Source organism: Lactuca sativa, chromosome 6 (genome assembly GCF_002870075.4).
Source record: "Lactuca sativa cultivar Salinas chromosome 6, Lsat_Salinas_v11, whole genome shotgun sequence".
NCBI classification, from domain to species: Eukaryota; Viridiplantae; Streptophyta; class Magnoliopsida; order Asterales; family Asteraceae; genus Lactuca; species Lactuca sativa.
Genome location: NC_056628.2, coordinates 125,461,923 through 125,482,649, shown reverse-complemented (window position 1 = coordinate 125,482,649; position 20,727 = coordinate 125,461,923).

The following is a 20,727-nucleotide window of genomic DNA, read 5'->3' as shown; positions in this document are numbered from 1 at the left end:
ACCTTGTTTGATTTTTAGCTGTTATCCACACAATATAATACACAGTCCAAATCCCAAAAATTTTCAAAAATAAAATCTTTTGAGGATTAAAATTTAAAAATAAAATTAACATAAACGAAAAATAAAAATAAAAATAAAAATAAAATAATTTCTAAAATTTTAAATTTTGACAATTATAAAAATAAAATAAAATAAAAATAAAATAAAATAAAATAAAAGCAGACTAAACTTATTTCAACAATCATTGAATATAATTTTGTGACACTAGGATCAAAGTTGTTAGACAACCCTAATCCACTTGTTGGTACCTCTACATTCATGTCTATGTCTGGTCGATTGCCGGTATTGTGATCCACTTAAACACGAAAAATTTGTGATAAATTTGAACAAGCTAAGAATGACAAGATATTTTGATTCTATATTCTTAGATAAATTTCCTAGGGACCATTTAGCTGACGACCAGGGATATTGTTGTCCGCCTAAATTGAGCAACGAGATCTACAGACAATCTGTAAGTGTTCAATTTTAATTGTAATAGAACATGTTTGGTATTGTGATCCACTTAAACATGAAAAATTTGTGATAAATTTGGACAAGCTAAGAATGACAAGATATTTTGATTCTATATTCTTAGATAAATTTCCTAGGGACCATTTAGCTGACGACGACCAGGGATATTGTTGTCCGGCTAAATTGAGCAACGAGATCTACAGACAATCTGTAAGTGTTCAATTTTAATTGTAATAGAACATGTTTCCCTCTTCCTGATATGCTCCAGTAATCAAGGACTTCTAGAATACTCTTTACATCGGGTGAGCAGACAATTATTAAGAGAGAAGATAGATTTAGAATGCATATGCTATACACCCAGGTCAGATCTCTTCCAATCACGCAGAGGGTGAAACATATGACTAACTGAAGTTTTAGAGGGATTGAGAAAAAGAATGATGCATATACTATGTACCAGGTCGGATTGTAAGTCACGCAAAGGAGACAATATATGGCTAACAGATAGAAGGAATTGCATAGAAAGAGGATGTAGAGAGATAGAGTTGCATATGTTACAGTCCAGGTTGGATCTCTCGATCACGCAGAGGAGGCAACATATGACTAACAGACAGAAAGAAAGAAAATAATCTTCTACAGACCTAATTTATCGGAATTCCCCAGTCACCCCATCAATGCCGCAATTAAGGACAGAATCCGCACATCGAGGAAAAGTTAATCCACAGTTCTAGATATGAGTTCTTTTAATGTGACTAGTAGATTCCCATGTATATCTCCCTGCTCAACCTATCCGAGCGTCGTATTGTCAGACTAAACGGATCTAACAAGTTCAAGATTTGTCAAGTCCTTGAATTCCTTAAGTTCAACTCTTCCTAGTCAAGTCCATTTAGAATCTTTTGTGCCTACCAGCGCATCGAACACAGAGCGTAGACAATTTAATTTTGGTACGTTATGCAGATTCAGATTGTCTGTTATCACTTGATAATATCACTTCCCAACACATCACCTACAAGCAACGCTATTAGCAGCATATTTTTGATTTTCTGATGATTTTTTTTTGTTTTTGGATTTTTGAAAATTTTCAATTTTTGTTTGTTTTTTTATTTATTTCTCCCCCTAAATTTATGCATGGGTGAGAATGAAATCACTAAAATGCGCAAATTTAAACTAACCTAACCTAAAATAAAAAATTAATCCTCAAAACGAATCATTTTCAGAAATCCCACAAGCACATCGAATCCAGCTTTGTTAAAAGGCTTGGTGAACAGATCCGCCACATTATTAGTAGTGGGAACCTGTTCCAACCGGATGAGCGAACGTTCATAACAATCTCTGATAAAATGAATTTTGATATCAATGTACTTGGTTTCGGAATGTTGGACAGGATTTTTAACAATTTTAATCGCAGTCTCATTATCACAGTAGATGGGGGTTTGTAGATAATTCAAGCCGTAATCCAACAGCTGATGTTGGATCCAGATAACTTGAGAGCAACAGACAGATGCAGCAACGTATTACGCTTCTGCTCTTGAGGTTGAGACAGTATGATGTTTCTTGCATTGCCATGACACCAGCCTATCTCCGAGGAATTGACACCTTCCTGATGAAGATTTCCTGTCAAGCTTACAGCCTCCATAATTACTGTCAGCAAAAGCATATAAATCAAATTCGGAATTTTTCGGATTCCAAAGACCCAATTTTGGGCAGCCTTTGATATAACAAAAAATTCTTTTGATAGCAATAAGATGTGAAAATTTAGGATTAGCCTGATAACGTGCGCATTGACAAACTGCAAACATGATGTATGGACGGCTTGCAGTAAGATACCTCAACGATCCGATCATCGATCTGTAGTGTGTCTAATCTATGGATTCACCATAAGTATCTGGATTCAGCAGGAGTCTTTTGGCCATTGGCGTCGATGCAGGTTTTGCGTCTTGAAACCCGAATTTCTCAAGAATATCCTCCACATACTTAGCTTGATGGAGCAGGATTCCGGTTGAATTTTGTTTGAATTGAAGCCCCAGAAACATGGTAATCTCACCCAACGAACTCATCTCAAACCTCTTTTTCATAACGCCTTCAAACTCTTTGCAAAGTTGTGGACTAGTAGACCCGAAGATAACGTCTTCATCGTAGATCTGGACTAGAATTTGATCATCACCAACATGCTTGATGAATAAAGTTTGATCGATAGTGCCACGATAGTATCCATGCTCGAGCAAGTGCTTTGTCAAAGTCGTATACCACGCTCGAGGAGCTTGATGTAACTCATACAACGCCTTGTCCAACTTGTAGACATGATTAGGAAGCTTCGAGTTAACGAACCCTGGGGGCTGATCAACGTAGATTTCTTACTTCACCTTGCCATACAAGAAGGTTGTCTTGACGTTCATTTGGTAAACCGAGAAGTTCATGTAGGAAGCATATGCAAGAAAGATACGAATAGCCTCCAAGCGAGCCACAGGAGCATAAACCTCAGTATAATCAAGACCCTCGACTTGTCTAAACCCGCGAACCACCAATCTTGCTTTATTGCGCACTATGACGCCATAATCATCCTGCTTGTTTCGATAGACCCAACGTGTGTCAAGAGACTTTTTGCCCTTTGGTAACTCAACCAATTTCCAAACCCCGAGCTTTTCAAATTGATTTAGCTCTTCATGCATATCATCTACCCAGCTGGGCTCATTCAAAGCCATTTCAACATTCTTGGGCTCTATTTGAGAGATAAAGCAAGAATAGAGACATGTATTGACATCTCCACTCTGGCTTCTGGTTCTAATTCCATCACCTAGCTGACCAATGATGTTTTCGATCGGTTGATCGCGTTGAATTCTTGAAGGTATCTCTTGGCTGACATCATTGAGTGAAACGGGAAGATTGTGAATGTTGAAACCTCCATCATTTGCTGAATGTTCCACATCAGAAGAATCTGCTACAAAATCATTAGCAATTTCTTCAGGAAAGAGTAGTTCCATAAAAGTTGGAGTGACATCGGAAGCATCTCTAGAGGTGAACTCTCTTTCAACAGGGGTAAGAGGTGTAACATCAACATTTGGAGTATCATTTTGAACTGGAGACTCTGGAATACCAAGTGAAACAGGTGACTCCCCCTCAGGAGAAGCAGATGACTCCCCCTCAGGTGATGCAGATTACTCCCCCTCAGATGGTGAGGAGGATACCGAAGGAGGTCTGTAAACAACTTCTTCGTCTTCGTCTTCAGAAACAATCTTCGAACCAGAGGAAGACCCATATGAACCATCTGAAGATACATTAATGGACTTTAAGAGCGATGTGTAATCAAATAACCAATCAGGGTCCGCTCGAGTATTCGTTTCATTCTCCTCCAACCAGCGCACGTCGAAGGATTCTACAATCTGCTTCGTCTTCTTATTGTAAACCCTATACGCGGTGCGTGCAACATATCCTAAAAACTAACAATCATCGGCTTTGGCATTGAACTTCGGGTTGGACTGCAGGTGAAGAAGGGTGCAAGGGTATCCAAATACACAGAATTGACTGACTGAAGGCTTATAACCATGTAGAATATCATACGGTGTCTTTATATGAGCTTTGTTGATTAACACGCGATTCTGAACGTAGCAAGCAGTATTAATCGCCTCAGCTAAAAAGAAAACAGGTAACTTGGAGTCACACAACATCGTCCTTGCAGCGTCTTTTAATGTTCTATTTCTCCTCTTAGCAATGCCATTTTGTTGAGGCGTGTGAGCAGAGCTGTATTGACATATAATTCCCTTTTCTACGCAAAAATGATCAAGAACGGCATTCTTGAATTCTGTTCCATTATCAGTACGAAGCACCATCACTCAGTTGTTGGTTTGGTTCTCGATCATCACGATGAACTTCTTTATCAGATCAGCAACCCCAGTTTTGTTGGATAGAAAGAAGACCCATGTAAAACGAGAGAAATCATCGATCACAACCAGACAGTATGAACTTCTATTAATGATTAGGACGTTGGTCGGACCAAATAAGTCCATATGCAATAACTAGAGCACCTGACTGATTGAATTAACCAGTTTTGGCAGGTGTGGTTTTTTATGATGTTTTCCCTGGGCACATGACACACACTTCTCAAAAGTAATAAAGTCTCTGACAGGTAAGCCTCAGACCATCTCATTCTTTGCTAGACGATTTAGGTCCTTAGCGTTAGCATGACCGAGTCTTCGGTGCCACAACATTCGTTCTGTTCTGATACCTTCGAAAAGAGACAAGTGATTTGTTCAGGAATGTTGCTGTTCATATCAATAATATACGCATTTCCATATCGCTTTGATTTGACAAGAATCCACTCTTCTGGGATGACAATGCCTGACTTGAGAATCAAGCACTCTTTGTCGGTGAAATGTGTAGAATATCCTTTGTCACAAATTTGGGAAACACTCAACAAGGTGTGTTTTAACACGGGAGCAAAGGTGACATTCTCAAAGCTTAGCACTCCATTTGTAACGGTTCCTATCTGAGTGATCTTTCCACCTTCTCCTCCCGGAAAGGAAAGATAGCCCCCATTAAAGGATTGAATGTTGCTCAATTGAGAGATGTCTCCTGTCATATGCCGAGAGGAGCCGCTGTCGACGTACCAAGGTCTGACGACATTCCTCCGCAACTGTCCCTGCAAAATGAACGAGATCATTTAGATTCGGGAACGCAGGTCATCACTATCCTGGGTTGGCCCTTCATTTTCTCTGATTTATCTTTCAAGATCTTCAAGTTTGAGTCATCCCTTTTAACCTTTTCAGAGGATGCTGATGATTGATTGGAAGTTAATTTGGGCATTCGATGATATTTAGGTTTCCTAACAGTCACATGTGGTTTTGAAATATGTTTCATATCAGTTTGCATTGGGCATCTGGATTTTCTACCAGAAGTGGTCGAAGATCCAGAACTGCTCTTTGACGAAACCGATCTTGGGGAAACCTTGTTCGGTTTTGGAAAACTATTTAAGACTTTGTTATGAAAAACCTTTTTATTCTTTTGAAAAACTGTCATTTTTCTACTTCGATCATCCTTCCAATCATCATCCCGAGAACGAGTTCTTGAGGACGTTCTAGTTAAAGACCTTCCTCTAGATTCGTTCTCACCTCTTGGTGACATATAATGTACAAAAATTCTATTTTGACAATTCCTAGCTATATGACCACCAGTACCACAATGAAAACAAATCTGTGTGTTATTATTAAAACTTGTACTGCCTTTCTCATATTTATTTTCTTTACTGACACCCTTACTTTTCCCACAAGAACATGGACATGAAGCAGGTTGTGAGATAAGTGAGGGTGCATCGGATTGTTTGACTTGTGGAAGTGGTGTATTTTCATTAGGATCATCACAAACATCAGGATTATAAAATAACTCATCAAACACTTCAAAAAAACTTAATTCAGTATCAGCAGGTGCAGAAGTATCACACAAAACATGTAACACCGAAATTTTCAAAACAAAATTTTCATTTAAATTCGCTTATTTCTTTAAAAAATTTAATAAAAATCTCATTTTTATTTAAATTACAAATCATGACTCTTTTGTTCAATCAATTAATAAACCAGGATCCTCCAAAACAAATGCTTCTTTTGGTGTGTACAATCGAGCCGGTGCCGTCCTGTGATTCTGAGGAAACCTGAAACACATAACACAAAACACTGTAAGCATGAAGCTTAGTGAGTTCCTCAAAATACCACTCTAACACATATTAGCCACTCAAGGCTATAACTCTGTTGACCTTCTGGCCAATATGTCTCAGTGGGACCCTCCAGCCCCAACTCTCTATGGACCCTCTGGCGCTAACTCTATGGACCCAAAGGTCCTAACGCTGGTAACTCTGAATCATGCATATCACATATCACAACAAATCTCATAACATAAATAGCATACAAATACACTGGCACATAACTCTAATCCAAATTCTGTGGACCCTTTGATCCTCGCTCTGTGGACCTTCCGGTCCTAACTCTGATATACACACATAATAAATCACAAAGCAATAATGCAGTGCCACACATCGCATAGATATCGTACAATAACTCTGTCACTTAACTCTGTTACCACTCTAAGTAAAGTATAGTGAGAAGACATACCTCGGATGTCTCTAGTAAACTCACACGTGAATACACTGATCTAGCCTCTGCCTAAATACATAAACAATTATCTTAATCAATAACGGCTCTCCAGGCTAGACTAATCCCTTCCATGTCCTTTAAGAAGGATAAAAGACCATTTTACCCTTCAAATGGTCCACATGACCAATTTTTGACCAAACCCTAAAAGTCAACAAAAGTCAGCTCAAGTCAACGGTCAACACTGACCAGACTTGTCAAGTACAAAAGGGTGACTCGTCGAGTCCATGCGTGTCTTTTGACTCTTCCACGGCCTCACTCGACTCGTCGAGTGAACCTTCCACTCGACGGGTTTCCACTAGATTCGAATCGCAGGCAACCCGACTCGACTCGTCGAGTCTCCCCATGGACTCGGCGAGTTCCTCCCATGCCAAAACTTATCTGACCTTTTGAGGTCGGATGTGTTCCTCTAATCCATAGATTTGGCTTCCCTACGACCAATAACCACATAAAGGTCGAGGCTTGACATACATGCAAAGCTCACAAGGCTTTCCTTGGAGAAATGGCTCCAAGAATGGCATCAAAGTCTCATTCTCTCCATGAATCAACAACAAGCATATAAAATAAGGCCCTATGGACCTATATGGGTCCAGATATGGGATCTCTCACACAAAGGGACCCTATAACTACAAGCCATAGGAAGGTGTAAAAACCCAAGAATCACCAATCTCACCCAAAACAGGAAAAGGGAAAACGATTTGATACCTCTACAATGAAGATTTAAGCTCAGGAACTCTGAATCAACAACTCCCTTGACCTCCCCTTTCAGGAAATGACTTCTCCCTTGCAAAATCACACCAAGAAATGATTAGAATGGCTTTATCTCTCTCAGTCTTCGCTCCAGCTCTCTAGGGTACCTCTCTCTGGATTGGTAGCCACACAAGAGGGCTATAAGGTCCTTTAAATAGGTCTCAAACCCGGGAAATTAGGGGTTTCCTTAACAGCACTGACTCGGCGAGTCCAGATACCCAACTCGTCGAGTCCCTTCATTAAACAGATCACCAAGCCGCGATCCTACTCGACGAGTTGAGGCATCAACTCGCCGAGTCTCTTCATATTTCAATATAAATACTCAAATTTCCATGCCTGGATATCTGGATGTTACAATTCTCCCCCACTTGAATTAGATTTCTCCCTCGAAATCACTCCTTAACCACTCATAGATTGAAACTAGCAACCCGAAAGGCACTAATGAAAAGATTTTTATACTACATCGATATCTTCCTCTATGGACACGCGAAACCACATAAAACTTCCAAACCAAAATTTAAACCCACTCTTTCATCGCTAAAATACTCCTTCCCAACACCCAAAAACTCTAGGGACTTGACCCGCCGCCCGACCGCCTACTCGAGCGATCACTATGACATTCGCTCCTCAAATATCAACCCCGCTACTCAATGGCTCTCTGATTCTCATAAGACCACATCCAATAACCAGCTATCGCTCCTTCAAACCAATCATGCTAAATTATACGAATCACGCCCCACAACTAAAAGGGTTCACACTCCACCGGGGCACATCTATTAAACTGCTATCAGAAACCAACCAAACAAAGAATCCCAACACTCTGCCCTCAGACACAAAAGCATAACCATGCTCGCTTAGAAGTGTCCTGAAACATCACATTCATAAATTTCAACTCCAAACTCCATATCCCTTTTTAACACCACACGAGGTCTGACCGTCGTCTATCCGCATAACTCTTCTGACGGCTTTGGACCGTCAGCAACCTCTGTTTGACCTGCTGAATCTACTCGGTCGTCTAAAGCACCATCTCTGTACTACCCATCATACGCTGCCCTACCTCTCCCTAGAAAATGGGAGTCCGACACCTTCTCCCATACAACAGCTCAAAGGGTGGCATACCAATGCTCGAATGATGGCTATTGTATAGGAAAACTCAGCCAAGGGTAAGTACATGTCCCAAATCCCTCCAAAATCCAATACACATGCCCGAAGCATGTCCTTGAGCGTCTGAATCGTCCGCTCACTCTGCCCGACTCTCTGCAGAAGAGCTCCCACTGACTTCCGCTCCGCACCAACTATCTCGGACCTGTGAGACACAAGTCACAAAATTCTCAAATGAAAACTACAATCCAACCGGAAATCGACTTAGCCTTGACAGAGACGGAGACCCCAGTCTCGCTGCTGGTTCAACCACTAGGCTCCAAAAACTCAATACTAAGGCTACTCAAGCCTAAAACTCTTCTGCATCATACACTGATCGGAGAACACTCCAACATCACACTGTCTTGCCATCTAGTGAGTACCAAGGCTCCCTACAACATCACGATAGCCTCTGACTAGTGAGTACTACGGCTCCCCGTAGTACCACGACTCCCTCTCTCTGACTTTTGAGTACTAAGGCTCCCCGTAGCATCACAACACCCTCTGACTAGTGAATACTACGGCTCCAAGTAGCTTCACCCTTTACTCTCATTCTCATCACAACGCCACACTACATCCACTAACTCATGCTCCATAGACTATCATAGATAGCTACACACACTTGTCCCACATATGCATCACAGACTCTGGCGGCAACCGCTATAACAAAAATACCTACCTCTGTGGAGATCCACTTTCTTAAATAATCCTTCTTGATGTCAATACCCGAAGGGCTCCCACTGGAACCGTAGATACATGATACACCACTAGTCGTCTCAAACTCAAGATTCTAAATAACTCCAAAATCGGGACATTATACCCGGGTACCACGGAACACCATTACAGAACATCACGATGTCATGTCTCAATCACATATCTCCTACTCCCAGCACCATACAGATACAACAATACATTTACTCTGAACCCCATAAACTTCAGTGCATCCAAACACTCAATTGGAATACAAAGAAAGAGCTAACACTTCAGAACAGGCTGATGATCCTCCGAAACCCTTTCCCCTACTACTCAAAATCCAAGCAAGAATATACATACCGGCCAGGGAGTTGGCTGCTCGATAATCTTCTATCCACCCAAAAAAGGGGCATATACAATCCATACTTCGACCCAGAAGTTCTCAACTACCCATACCATCATTACGAGTCTTCCACTTGAAACGGCCTTGACCACCACCAGATTCCTGACCATTGGCCACCTGCCGTGGAGACACCCCTCCTTTCTCAGACACATACCACATGCATTAACTCGCTCTGCACCTTTCCTTGATCACCAATGACCCTGGTCTCATGAATTCGAGCCGCAGGTTTCTGTATCCAACCCCTAACCGCTCTTGTACAAATCTCTGGTTCCCTCAATAAAATACCCGGTTCTCCCCCACTTAGGGTTCGAACCATCACCAGTTGACGCATCAACACTCTACCCCACATACGGTTTCCTCCAAAAACATTGCACCTACGCTTGGAAGGTGCCACATAACGCCTAATGATCTCCCCACGTAGAGATCAAGAAACCTCAAATACCCTAAATCTCTGAAGAAACCCTCAGGGACTTCTCATCACGACTGTCTCTAGCCATTCGAAGTCTCATACCATCCCAATACTGAACATCCCAACTACTCAGTACTATAATTGGCTCTTAGAATGAAACAATAAATCATCATACTCCTCCTCCTCGACTTCTCAACCCCCGTTCCAACACGTGAATCATCACGAGAATAGGGACTCCACTACCATACTCAATGTCCATCATATGCAGAAGAGCCACCGCTCTGATATACTTGACTGGATTACCCGCTGACTACCTGCTCATGGTAGATCATTTCCTTGACCATCTTAGTCCCCACTGACTACCTGCTCAATTAGGGTGCAATGTGGTCCTTGACCATCTTAGTCCCCACTAACTACCTGCTCATGGTAGATCATTTCCTCGCGGCAGACATGCTGCCTGATACTCCGGTGGAAAAATCGTCATCAATGTCAACCCGTAGGGTTTACTCCTAAACCCAAAACTGAAATCTCACGCCTCTCCTACTTCCCATAGGAAACATAAATAGCACCCCACAAGTCACAAAAGGTGACATCTCTTCCATCGGCTGATTGGTCACTCAGACCGCAATTCCTCATAAAAGCCTCCTTTACTAATCCCTGAGTCTTGCGACTACATCTGACATCTTACCAAGGAACTATGAAATGCTCTCGACCTCCCCCTCAAGGGATGCCTTTTCAAACTCAATCATGGACCTCAGGCCTTAAAACCCATCGCATCCAACTCCACCAATCAATCCTGATCGGACAATCGGAGAATCACAAGCATCCTATGCTTAGAACCATGATACTCAGCCCCTGCCATCTCTTCTCAATCTGCTACAATGCATGGCACTCGAATCTATAACAACACCCCTCAATCTGCTAAGATGCATGGTACTCGAACCATGGCATCACTTCCCAATCTACTCTGATGTATGGTAATTGAACCATAACATCACTTCCCAATATGCTCCGATGTATGGTACCCGAACCATAACATCACTCCTCAATCTGCTCCGATGTATGGCACTCGAACCATAACATCACTCCTTAATCTGCTACTTAGAACCTTAAGAATACTCCCTGTATCAAGTATGGGTCCTCTGCTTTCGGTAGTATGGGCCCATACTACCTGCCACATCTACCCATACTTTCCACAAGGACCATCCCAGAGCTCCTAAGTAGCTACTCAACCTTCTCGTTAACCAATTTCGTCACGCGTGCTCGCTCCTCAGCGAAATGCTATACTCTGCCAGCGCACTCATCTGGCCAAGGTTACTACCTAGGCTCTTTCTTGGTTCTACCACTTCTCCGCCATCAGTTGCTGAAGAACTCCTAATGATGCCAACCATCTACCTCCTGAATATCGTCATATTCACATAGTAGCTGACTCCCATCATCGAGAGCTCCACAAAGCACGAAGCAAGCAGCATTCGGGCATCGAAGCATCTCCGTCAGCACGTAAAACCTCCCAAGGTTATTATCCACTCGCTTTCCTCATACTCGAAGGATATCACTGAACTCTAACATCTTCGCCCCACATGGCCTCTGGCTACCCTCTCGGCAGACTCCTCATATGCTCATATAGATACCTCTCTTAGATTACTCCTCTACTCGAATCCCCTAAAGGATTCCTACTGAATACTCTCACTTATCTCATACTCAAAAGCACATCACATACAACAACAACTCCTAGGCTAAGGCATCACAAATAAGGCCACTCTATTCCTAAGATATGAAATACCTAGCCTGTCTCTAGCATGCATAATATCTCATAAAATGTATCATAAATATTTGTCACACCCCGAAACCGGAACGACGGAAACGTTTTGCGGTAAATGACGTCATGTCAAGTATCACAACATATGCAGTATAGTAATCAAAGTACAACAACCATTGCATTAATAGTAATAATTTTACATCGGTTACATGTTATAGTAATATCAAAGTAATTACGGAGCATAACATAAATGCAGCTCGATACTAGGCTGTCTTCGCAAAAGCTCCCAGGATGTACTTGTCTATCGCTGACCTGAGAATACAAGATATTTTGAAAGCGAGTATCAGCATTTTTATAATGTTGGTGAGTCCATAAGTATTTAGTATCATTTGTGTAAGTAAGCATTTTTATTTAAAATAACTTTATGAAAGATAGTAGTTTAGAATCTACGGTGTATTAGCGTCCTTTCTAGAAAATCCTATATTTTCTAAATAAAAGCAGTCTTCTACCAAGACCCGACAGAGTTATATTTTAAGGAGAAATTTTCCCAAAATACTATCATTACCAAAATACGATATTGACTTTAAAGGGAATATGAAAATATCACTAGTAAGAATACTAGGGGAAAAATGATATATGCCTCAGCAGTAATACTGCTGACTAAGGAAAAAGAAATCATAGACTCCAGGAGAGTATCAAATGAATGATACGCCTGGCTCAGTCTAACAAAAGGAAACAAAGACTCCAGACAGTATCGAATGAACGACACAGCTAGCAATGTCTAAAACAGGGAAATACAGACTCCAGACAGTATCGAATAAACAACACAGCTAGCAAAGTCTAAAACAAGGAAATACAGACTCCAGACAATATCGAATCAACGACACAGCTAGCAAAGTCTAAAACATCCGGTAACCCTAAGTGGGTTGTTTCAAAAATACCGTGTTACCTTAAGGCCATGAATTATAAGGTAAACATAGAGATACTCATAACCATACTGATTGACACTAGAGTACTTGACGCCCTGCAAGCGTCGGAATAAATGTGATATTTGTCACCCCTTGGCTTGGTAGGCCGGGGACTGTAGCTAGCAGTCAGGGTGTGGGAGTGTCAGTCCTGTATAGATCTATACACACAATGCCCGCTCTCCTTCCAGGAGACTCTGGTTACCAACTTGACGACCGGGAGATCCGCGTCTTGAAGATGCATCTCGTATTTTGAATTCTATTGTAAGTACTGGAATAACGATATAGACTCATGAATGAACGGACTCCTTTGGAATTCTCTGTACTAGAAAGAGTAAATAGAATCTCCTAACTATTCCTATAATAGTTACTAGTGTCTCTGATCTATGAATGATGAATGGAAGGATGCCCTTGCTACCCAAGGGAAATGAACTGGTCGTTGGTAACCTTTATGTCCATATATGTATACATGATATATATAACTAATGTTTAAACGACCTTCGGATGGATAACCGATACCCACCAGACCACATCCCAACGAGGAAAAGGAAATAGGGCGAACTAGCCTTCCTAAGTCCTTTAAACATTATTTATATAACTATACAAATATAGGCATGCATTTAACGAAATAGAAGCATAGAAGAAAACTTTGGTAAAACCTTTAAGAATAAGAGTTTACGACTTGATGTCATTTTGTAAAACAAGCTTTGAAAATCCTTTGAAAAACTTTTCGTAAACAACTTTGAAAAATGATTTGTATAAAACGGTTTAAGTGAAGAAAACCTTTGATAAGAAGTCACGACCGGACGTCTCTTAAGTAAACAGACTTTGAAAAACTTTGGATAACCTTTAATGATCTAAAAAGGGATATTCATTCTTTAGCAAGCTTCGAAAACATGATTTGGAAACCTTTAGTCTGGATAAATAGTTTAACATGCAAAATCTATTTTGCTATGCAGATATTAATCACATGTGATTTATCTAATAACTATACAGTTCAACTTGTATTCCCCCCCCCCTATAAAAGCAGTTAAAATCATTTAAAAGGTTAATTCAGGGGTATGAACTCACCTGTCGTGGGCGATTCAGATGAATGGACGGTATAGGATGCTAAGTGTCAAGTGAAGACTTGACCACACATGCGAATCCTATTTAACATGTAATGATACATTTAAGTATCCAATTAGTCATTTAATAACTAATTAAGCAAGTAAAGATGTCCTACTACATAAAAACACTTTTCTACAAGTGCTAGGAGTACCAAGGGTTGCATATAAGGTGTGTATGGACTCACATTGGAGTTTACTCCTCAAATAGTAGTGTCTAAGGGTGTTTACGGTTTTGGAACCATATCCCCCATGAGTTTACGACTGTAAAGACATGAGTTTACGGTCGTAAACTCATGTTTGTCCATTTCTTTTGTGCTTTGGTGGTTCTAGGCTATGTAGGCAAGGTTCTAGTCACTTATATGAGCATAGGAAGGTGTTAAAGACACTTAAACACCTTGGAAAGGTGTTTATAGTTTTCAGAGACCTTCCCAAACCGTAAACTCAAGTGTTGCTCATTTGGGCATGTTTTGGTGCATCACATGAAGGAATACAAGGTCCTAGGCACTCATGGAAGCTTTTGGAGGTGTTTAAGGGGTAATTTAACATCCAAAAAGGTGTTTATGGTCCTTGAAGGTGTGTTTATGGTCCAAGAATGTTCTTGGGCTGTAAACTCATGTTTACTCCCCATATGTTAAGATTTTGGTATTCTAAGTCCATTCGTGCAAGCCCCTAAGTTAAAATAAACGGGTTTACCTCCTTATTTTTGGTTCGCTTAACGAATATTATTTAAAATATTCCAACGGGTTTTAAATCCGGTCAAAAATATTTTGGGATAAATAAGGCTAATTTTTGACGTGCTTAATTACGACGTTAAAATAAACGGAAATTTCGGGTTGTCACAATATCTCATAACAAAGTAAGGGTATTTTGCGAAATCACCGTTCGGGCTCTGGCCGATTGTACACACTGTTCTTTCTTGCTTTCTATTTGAACTCTTATTCACTTTTAGAAAATCATTTCTTTGAAAACCTTTCTTACTTCCTCAGTTTGAGTCCAGATTTACCCGAAGGTGCATCCGAATCCCTCAAACCAAGGCTCTGATACCAACTCGTAACACCGAAATTTTCAAAACAAAATTTTAATTTAAATTCTCTTATTTCTTAAACACATTTCATAAAAATCTCATTTTTATTTAAATTACAAATCATGACTCTTTTGTTCAATCAATTAATAAACCAGGATCCTCCAAAACAAACGCTTCTTCTGGTGTGTACAATCGAGCCAGTGCCGTCCCGTGATTATGAGGAAACCTGAAACACATAAAACAAAACACTGTAAGCACGAAGCTTAGTGAGTTCCCCAAAGTACCACTCTAACACATATTAGCCACTCAAGGCTATAACTTTGTTGACCTTCTGGTCAGTGTGTCTCAGTGGGACCCTCCAGTCCCAACTCTCTATGGACCCTCTGGCCCTAACTCTATGGACCCAAAGGTCCTAACGCTGGTAACTATGAATCATGCATATCACATATCACAACAAATCTCATAACATAAATAGGATACAAATTCACTGGCACATAACTCTAATCCTAACTCTATGGACCCTCTGGTCCTAGCTCTATGGACCTTCCGGTCCTAACTCTGATATACACACAACATAAATCACATAGAAATAATGCAGTGCCACACATCGCATAGATCGCATACAATAACTCTGTCACTTAACTCTGTTACCATTCTAAGTAAAGTATAGTGAGAAGACTCACCTCGGATGTCTCTGGTAATCTCGCACGTGGATACACTGATCTAGCGTTCTCACCTCTTTGTGACATATAATGTACAAAAATTCTATTTTGACAATTCCTAGCTATATGACCACTAGTACCACAATTAAAACAAATATGTTTGTTATTATTAAAACTGGTACTGCCTTTCTCAGATTTATTTTCTTACTAACACCTTTACTTTTCCCACAAGAACATGTGCATGAAGCAGGTTGTGAGATAAGTGAGGGTGCATCAGATGGTGTGACTTGTGGAAGTGGTGTGTTTTCATTAGAATCATCACAAACATCACGATTATCAAATAACTCATCAAACACTTCACAAAAATTTAATTTAGCAGGAGAAGATGCAGAAGTATCACAAAAAACATTGTCATTTTTAACATCAGAAACAAAAGGTTTTTCATTGGAAACAAAGAAAATTAGTTTCAGACTCAGTTTTGTTATTAGAAACAGATCCTTCAACTTCGTGCTATGACTGATCTAAGGATTGATTTGCAGGGGAAGTAGAAACGTTAGTACTTTCAACATTAATAAATCCTCCAGAAACAAAACCAGATGGCTTGCCATAAACCATGAATGTCTCGTTGGCAATCTCCTCTTTAGTCAAAGGGTGATACTGATATGTATGATTAAAAGGATGGGGTACATTATTGTATCCTAAACTCTTTTGTTGGTTTCGTTTGAACTACAGAAAATGGTCAATCATGTTGGCAACTACCTCGCTCGACACATCAAACTTTTTAAAATCAAATTTGCAGATTCAAAATTTCATTTTAATGTGTCATGCTCAGTAATTAACTCAACATTCTGTCTCTTGATATTGTCATAATTTTCACATTTATTACTGTAATCTTCCTAAAGTCTCCTAAAGTCCTTGATTTTTGTTTCTAACTAGGCCTTTTGGGGTTTTTGTACTTTTCTAAGTTGATAGCCCTCATATCTAAGGTCCTCTACTTCTCTACGTAATGATTATATTTCGTTACGAAGAATTTTAACATAATCAATACATCCCTGAGAACAAGAAGGTAAACTTACCTCACTTTGCTTGGGTTCGGAAGTAGTAGATACCATTAGTGCAAACTGCAACTCCATCATCTTTTCTTCAGGATCAGCTGCAACATTCGCCATGGGAGCATTATCATTGATTTGGACTAGGTGAGCATTTTCAGGTTTTGAAATATTCAGAGCCTAAATCTTGTCCTCCCAGTCAAATGACTGAGCAACCATAGCAGTCTCACCGTTGACTGCAGAACCTCCAAGATTGTTTCCCACTGCAACTATCTTCCTATCATTATTCATCCTTCGATCCGGTTTCGGGCACTCACGAGCAAAATGACCTGTCTCGTGACAGTTGAAACACCACAGGTTCCCCTTGTTGAACCCTACCTTTTTATCAGCATTCATCCCCCAGTTATTCTTCCCTATCTTTTTAGCAAACTGCTTCGCCCTGAACACTGACATAGCAATTTACCACGTAATATCCATCTCTTCTACATCTTCTAGATGAATCTGATCCATATCAGCAAATGACAACTGAGGTGGAAACTCTCCAGCTACAAAAGAATTATAGCAGTTAACAAGTCCTGTGGCGAGAGCAAGATTGTCATCACTTTCCTTTGTATTTGAGGAAGAGGCTACAACTAGCACGTTGGAGGATGGAACAACTTGTGGAGTGACAAACGATTGGCTTTGAGAATGAGGCATGGATGACGCAAAATTGAAAGTTTGAATCTGAGGTTGTTGAACAGCAAATGCTTGACCTGACGAAGAAATAATTGATGAAAGAGCATTGTTAGAGGAAATCCCAAGATTTGCAGTCAAATACGAATTCATATGGTTAAACTCTCGCTGTTTATCATCAATTTCATAGGCTTTGATGATCGCCATTGTTTCAGCAAGAGTGAGACGATTCAGATCCTTAGTCTTCTTAATAACAGCTACATTCATGTCCCATGACTTCGGAAGAGCATTCAGTAGCTTTTTATTTATCTCTGACTTGGTCAAGAAGATCCCATATATGTTCATCTCAGTAGTGAGAGTTGTGAATCGCTGCAGTTGTGCCTCCAGAGTTTCTCCGGCAATATAGTTGAACATGTTGAACTTTTGACGCAGCATATCCTGGCGGCTTTCCTTCATGTCTTCATTTCCTTCATATACCTCAATCAAGGCTTCCCACAAAGCTTTAGCTGAAGTATACTCTCTAAAACCTTGAGCTATATCCGAAGATAAAGCCATGGTCAGAGTGGCCAAATCCATTTCTTGTTCCTCAACATACTCAAAATCCTCATTTGTATAGTTCTCAACTGCTTTGTCAATTAGTTGTCCAACAACAGTGGTGGTAATTCGGACAGGACCCTTGATGATGCTTCTCCAAACTTTTAAGTCTTTCATTTTAATATACTTCTCAATCCGGTATTTCCGTTCAGGAAAACCATCTGCAGACATCAGTCTTGGAATATGTGTGGTTGTGCCCATGACAGAATCCAGTTCATGATGATGTGTCTGACTTTGAGAATGCATTTATTATTAATTTTAAATCAAATATTAAAACAAAAAAAATCAAAATTGAGTTTGCGGTCATCCTGTTTACGGCCGTAAACTGAGTTTACGGTTGGGTTTACGGTCTAGCAATTTACAGTCAATAAAGATGCACTGATTACGGTCTTTGAAGATGAATTTTTTTACTGTCCAAGAACAAGGTTTACGGTCCAAAAAGTTTCTTGAGTTTACGGCTGTAAAATGAGTTTACGGCCGTAATCACTTCGCAGTAAACTCCCAGAAATTTATGTAAATGCGAATTTTGATTAGATTCGATCCCTTTTAGTAGTGAAAGTACCAAACCCAAACTCGAATAATGAAGAATGCGAGTCTAAATGGCTGAAAACTTTATTGAATGATGCTTTGACACCGGTTTTGCTCTGATACCAATTGTAAGGTCCTGGAAACGGATCTTACCAGTGATCAAACAAGCAAACAATCAAAGAGAAGAAGAGTTGGAGTAGAAGTAGAATAGAAATAAGGTTGCACATGCTTTATAACTGAAAAAAGTCGGGTACAACTTGTTTACAATGACCGTAAACTCTCTAGGATCAATGTCACACCCCCGAACCAGACGGCGAAAACGTCCGAGGACTTGCGTGACTAAATTTGAATATCATCATAATGAATATGCATGAATCATAACATAAACATCACCATGCATCAATATATTACAACTGAAATTGTTCACATCAAGTACATTGTTTTAACATTTCAAATCTGTAACATAAAGTGTTTGATAGTTTTCAAAAGCACAACACCCTAACATACTTGGTACTACTCCTTAGCTTACCTGTTACCTGAGAATACAAGTTATTTTGAAAACGGTCAACATATGGAATGTTGGTGAGTTCATAAGCAGGTTTGATATGAAAAATGTTTTGTGTATTTTGAAAGAAAACAACCCAGAAAATCCGATATTTTCTGAAAAGACCATTGTTTATATAAAAGTGTGAAGATCCGTATATATATGCATGATGATTTCCAGACGTGTATAGTTGAAAAGCTTCGTATTAAAAGTACCAGTGAAAAATGTTGAACTTCCCCGGAAAACCCGATGTTTTCCGAAAATAAAAAAAATATCATATAACTGTTCGAATTGTTATTCCATCACTTGAATGATTTTTGATTTTCCTTGATTACTTTATTATTATTGGATTTATTTATGTGAGTCGTTATAACCATGCATGATAATGACTAATTCGTCTGTCTTGGCACTCTTGTGAACTCTGGAATTGATCTTAAGATTTTGTCACCCTAGACTGACCGAGTCTAACTGTAGCGAACAACTGAGGTGTGGGGGAGTCACCCCCGTATAGATCTATACACAAACTCTCGCTCTCCCTCCAGGAGACTTTGATTATAACTACAGACTATGACAGACACACGTTGGTGCCACCCGTTATTACTCACTAAGTCCCAATTGACTTTGATTACTATTGATTATCGACCTGTATTTGTTTACTTGGATTGACGATAGGCCTAATAAACGAGGAGAAGAGAATTACAAAATCCTACTAATCCCACGTATTATTTATGGCTATTGGAAATACGAAGGACACGCTGGCCCATGTCGCATTTGATTCACTTGGACCTTACTAGCAATGCTAATGGGCCACTAAGGCCCAATAGCACTTAAAAGCCATTGAGGGTCCCTTAAATATGAAATTAGGTCATAGAAGGCCCAATAACATTTATTATTATCTCTTGGGCCCAAAAATCATGTTAATAGGTCACAAAGGCCCAACAAGCATGATTGAAACTTTCAAGCCCAAAGAATTGAATGTTTACTTGTTTTAGGTATAGTTTAATTGTTGGAAAGTTTGATATGGTGATTATTACTTTTGCACCGGAACAAGGTCGTTCGGTTATTTTTAACTATGTTGGAATTATACGTATTTTAATCTTTCCATTTTCATGAATTGTAGTTTGGTATTTTATTTTAACTCAAATATCTTAAAATAAAATAATTGATTCAAAAATCTTGGTTTGAACCCCTTTCAGCCCTTCTTTGGTAAAATTGACAATTTTAGTCCTTTTATATATAAAAAGACATTTTCAGCCCTTAAACCATTTTCTTGACACCTTTGACCCAAAGACTTGTTCAATTGATATTTTTAGCTCAAAACTTATTAATTGGAAGTTTTAGACCTTCCAGAAAAGTATTTTTCGGTTAAAGCCCAAACTTTTTGCAACTTTTACAATTTTGACCCAAAATCCAGAAAGTTTACAATTTTGATCCTTGTTTGGAAATTACATCATTTTAACCCCTGAATTAGTTTTATTCACCCTTTTACCCCTTGTTTTGAGAAGTTTACCATTTCAACCCCTTGAAATTTGTAATTTTCGCAAGTTTTTGCTTAATGGGCCAAAAAGCCCAAGATTTAGCCCATTAAGCCTTAAATTTTATTTCTAACCTTCAAAAGAGTATGATATTCACAAAAACACTTATTTTTACTGTTTTGACCCTTTTAATCCTTAAGAAAACCAGAAATAACAATTTTTTCCACTCAACTTTGGTTTGTTTGACAATTATAGCCCAAAAATGAGTTTTATGTTGCCATATGTTTGTTTTAATCTTAGAGGATAA